Genomic DNA, 5,016 nt, shown 5'->3' with positions numbered 1-5,016 from the left:
AAGCACGGGGAGAGGGGGGGCGCGGAGGGGGGCGGGGCCTGGCGGGGAGTACGGGGGAGCAAACGGTGGTGGTGGGAGGGTTTGGGGGGGGGGGGGGGTCCGGTCCCTGTTCTCCGTCCCCGGGGAGGCCCGGCCCGCGCGGGCGGTCTTGCGTCCGTCCGGCCCCGCCCCGCTGTGCGCGAAGGGGGTGTCCCGGCCCCGGCATGGCGGGAGCGGCGGGCGGAGCGTGCGGCGGCCGCTGGGCGCGCTGCGAGGCGGGCAGCTCCCGCCCCTCCGCCCGCCCGCCCTCCCTCCCTCCCTCCGCCCGGTGCCGCTCCCCGGGCTGCGGCGGGACCGCCCCCGCGGGCTCGCTCCCGCATTGCCCGCCCCCGGTACCGGCCGCATTGCAAGATGGGTCCTTCGCCGGGGCTCCTCCCCCCGGTGGGGATCCCAGGAGTTAAGGGGGGGGGAAGGACGAGGCTCCCCCGGCCCCGGTGTCCGCCCGCCCGCCCTAACTTCCCGCTGAAGTTGCCGTTCAAAGGGCCCCGCAGCGGCCCCGCGCCCACTCGCAACGGCACTGACGCCGCTGGGGGCTCTCCTGTGGCTTTTCGGAGAGCCCCCGCCGTGGTTTCCTCAGTCGATACCCTGGGGACCTGTTGGAGCGACATCCGGATGTACGGAAACCCGGGAGCTCCTCTCCCCCGCGTTGATTTCTACGCGATTACCGTAGCGAGCCGGTTTCCCTTTGTACGTGTCCCCTCCACGCCGCGCCGTGCACTTGTCACAGCCCCGCACTTGACGTTTCAGCCCGTTTATTTCTTTAGCCTCTTGTATATCCACAAAGAAACGCTTCAGGGTTTTCCTGGGATTCAGATAGAGCTCAAAACAGGAACGTGCTTGACATCTGCTTAACTTGATACTATCTCTCCTGGCCCGGGCTCAGAATGAGTTTTAATCGTTGTTATTTGTGCTAATAACGTGTCTGAGGGAAGGGTCTGTCCCTGAAGAAACAACTTTATTTGGGCTACTAAAATTGTGCAAACCAGCAAAATAATGTGTATAAAATAGCACTGGAGCGAGTTATTAACTACATCTCGTGCTGTGCTTGGATCTTAATCTCCTGCATGATCTGGAGGGACCAAAACCTGGTTCATGTGCTAAAGTGGAGCTCCAGGATGACCCAAGACCTTATGTTTCTTCTCTGACTTGTTGCTTGTGTATTCATCAGGTGTGCTAAAAGGTGTGGGGCCAGTAAACCAGTGGGAAATGCCCTGCTTAATTCAGTACAGCTCTGTCTGCGCTCCAGTTTTCCAGTCCTAACTTCTGATTTGCTAAAAAATTACAGTTTCAGAGAGGTAGACATTGTTTTAAAGTACTGTGCTCTTAAGACTATAGAATAAAATGGCCCCTTGTGTTAGTATGATCGTTTGAAAGCCCCTGGAAGATTCCTTCGTCACCTTAAAGCACCTTGGCAGCCTCGTGGCAGCCCTTGCTGGATCTCCACATGCAGAAACACACTTTTTAGGGTCTTTTCTTCCCTGCCTCGGTGAAATGAGTGGTTTTTTTCCAGGCTCTGCAAAAGGAAGCCCTTCTTTTTCACCCCAAAGCATCTCATATTCATCCCTCCCACCCACTGCTTCTGGTTGAGATCAGTGGTCTCTTGGCGTGAGTTTGTTTGTAAAGCTTCGGTGTGATTGTTCCCCCAGTAAAACTGCTGCAATTCCTTAAAGTTTGAGGCACCTCTGGGTGATGAAAGCTGCTTTTGCAAGCAGGGTTAGGAAGGGGGATGCTCTCCGGATTGCCGGGGGAGCCTCCACACAGCCTCCTGGCACGTGTCAGCCTTGGAATTGGCAGGCACATCATTTATGTTTCCAGGATTTATGAATCGTTTTCTGTCCAGATTGCTGTTCTGGTCTTCTCCAGCCTTGGAACGCTTTTATGGCTCTTAAAGCTGGAATAGGAGGGAGTCCCATACTAGCTGGCACTTCAGTGCAGTAGGCAGGGGGTGCGCTTCTGGGGACGTGCTGCTTATTTCCAACTCCTGTGGGGTCTTCTCTTTATTAAAACAAAGAAAAACTGATAAACAAAAGTATCCTGATAATTCCCTCTGCACATGGGGAAGGTGGTGCTGACCTCTGCATGGAGTGTATAGCTGGGTTTGGATCATCCTTTGCCAAAGCAAAGCACAGATTGATGCCTCACCAATGTATTACACATCTGGATGAGTCCAGCGGGGTTTATCTGCGTCCTGTCTACCTCGTGGCAAGTGCACCACGTCACCTTGCTGAAAACGTTCCTATCTGCTCCCAAATGCTTTCCCAGCAGCTTTTTCTTTTGCATTTCTTTTGGGGATGACTCTCCCATCACAGATGTGCCTCTCTGTAGTGGGGCCAGGGGCTTATTCTCATGCTACAGGCAAAGGATCTGGGCTGTGTGGCACGGTGTAGAAAGCACCCCAGCGATTGCTAAACAGGCTGGGTCATGCTCTGGAAGTCGTGTGGCCAGGTTAGAGCACACACAGCAGCACTGCCGGGACCTTGGCCGGCTGCTTTCCAGCAGGCACCGTGATACGCAGCATTGAAATCTTGTCCCACGGGACACCCGCAGGAGCTCCAGGGTCAGAAGAGCACCTCCAGGGGCTGGACCTGGATCTGCTCCTGAGGTTTGATTCCTTTTTCCCCTCAAAAAGAAGCCTTTTAACCCCCCCCCCCCCCTTCATTAAACACATCAGCTGGAGCTGTGTGATTTCCCTGCCCTTTTTCAGCAGGGACCAAACTCTTTTCCAGTGGTGCTTTCGCAACTTGGTCGTGCAGACGGCGCTGTCCCCAGGCGTTTTGTGGTTCCAACAGGTGCCCAGGCAGCAGAACTTCCCAATTGGCTTTCTTCCTGTTCTCTCTTTGCCTTTTCCTTTGAGGAGTGAGCAGGCAGAAGGGGAGCTGGGCATGAGGAAGGAGGCGTGTAGGGCCGAATCCAACCTTGTCCTCGCTTTGTTCCTTCCCTTTCCATGTCAGCACTTCTGCTCCTCTCCTCCCTGCGGTACCAGAGGGAAAGGATGTGCTCCACTTACCTTTATCAGTCCCAGTGGTTTACATGAGGCGGATGTATGGGGAAATCCTCTGATGAAGTTGGTGGGGTAGAATTGCATAATTCTGGTGGTGTTACTGAGCTGTAACATATCTTGTTTTAAGCTTCTTTTTTGGCTTTACCAGCCGGGGACCCTGCATGCTTTTGTGATACATCTGCCTGATGTACCCTCCCTGTAGCACTAAGCAAGGCTGGTGAGGTGGCACGGGTGAGAAGATTGGAGGTGTGTTCTTACATGGTGCCTTTTCCCTGCAAAGTGGGACACAAAAGACCTCAGAAGATTAAACATAAAATGCAGGTTTCGTCCTCCTGGAGGCAGAGTGTGGCGTGCTCTAACTGAAGTTAAAAGTACCTGAAGTATGTGACTTGCTGTCACTGTGAGTTTGTGTCATTGCTGTACTTTGGGGGCTTTTTCTTTTCCCCCCACCCCCAAATTAACATTACAGACGATGCAATTTGAATCGGGGCTTTCTATGTCTTAGAGTCAAAGTCAGTAAGGGGATGCCAGCTGTGTGCAACATGCCTGAGAAGACCCTGTAAAATAAGTGTAGACTGTTCATAATGTCACCACAGCAAAGGGCAAATACCTGATACAAGTCTTTGACACAACTTATCCTTGAAATAGTTAGCTGGGCTTTGCCCCCAGCAAGGATGCTGAGAGAAAGCTGTTGTCACTAAGGGTGGAAGAGGGTGGAACTGCCCCTTTGAGCAGGAGGCTTCGGCTAAATCAGTTCAAAATGACATGTCTAGTCTTGGGTTTCATCACAGCCCTTCTTCCTTATCAGCTGTCTGTAGGAGGGGTAGGACTTGCTGCGCAACAGATCTCTCCAGCTTTTGAATGGAGGAGATCCTTGGGAGATGCCAAGATCAGCAGGAACTCTGTAAGGAAGTGAAGGCACATCCCTCAGTGCTTTCCCCTCTCCCTAAAGTTTCAGTGGTGGTGGATGCACAGATGAGCATCACTAGGCTTCATGTGGGTCCAGCAGACTATCAAGATCATCTCTCTGCTGGGATTAAAAAAGCCTGTGCATGAGTGATCTTGGTTAAGTGGTGGTCTGCTGTGAGCCGCTCTCAGGCAGCGAAGCAGACCCCAAGTAGGAGTTTCAGGAGGTGTTATCTAGGAAGACTGACTAATGCTATTGGCTGTTGACTATAATATTGACTCTTTCTGTATACATATATATATTCACTGTAATATGAAGTGTTAAAGTTGAAGCAGTACAGCGCTTGGATAGAAGCAGAGTCCCAGCTCGGTTAGTGAAGATGAGGGGAATTCAGAGGGAAGAACCACGTAAGGGAGCTTTGATTTTCACTGAACAGCAGCTTCAGTCTCAACCATACAGCAAACTGCATTTCTGGAAGATTGCTCACTTGCTCTGAAAGAGCTTCAAAACCTGATGTTCATGCTGCTGGTGGGTATGTGGTGGTGCTGCCACAACTCCCACAGTTTCACAGGACTGAGATGTTTGGTGGCTCCACAGGGAAAAGGCTTAGGTCAGCCTGAGGTGGCATTTTAATCCTCATAAGGGCACATGAGTCCTCCAGCCATCTCCTGTCCTCAAATAGCTTCTGCTTGAAAGGTTGGTTAGTCCATCGGAAGCAATGAGTGTGGGGTTGCTTAGGGAATGGAGACACAAGGGTGAGAAGCTTAATACCATGTACACACCATGTGTATGTATATATATATACACATATACACACACATCTCTTAGTGCAAACAGTGTGTTAAGCCTGCTGAACCGTTTTGCTTCTTTACAGTAAATCACATGTGAATTTTTGGAGGGAATGCTTCTGCTTTTGGGAATTTTACATGTATGTGTCTCAAACCAGCTGCTCCTGGCTGCTCCTGTGGGCAAGGGGAGCTCTTGTGCCACTGAAGGGGTAAGGGGCAAACCAGTCTGGGAGATGAACAGACAGTGGAAGGACTGGCTGGGGTACCGGTGTCCAGAGCAG

This window comes from Pezoporus wallicus, unplaced genomic scaffold (genome assembly GCF_028554395.1).
Source record: "Pezoporus wallicus isolate ANWC-B61680 ecotype Strahan unplaced genomic scaffold, APGP_CSIRO_Pwel_v1 contig_7731, whole genome shotgun sequence".
Classification (NCBI taxonomy): Eukaryota; Metazoa; Chordata; class Aves; order Psittaciformes; family Psittacidae; genus Pezoporus; species Pezoporus wallicus.
The sequence above is the reverse complement of the archived record's forward strand: the minus strand, read 5'-3'. Positions refer to the sequence as shown.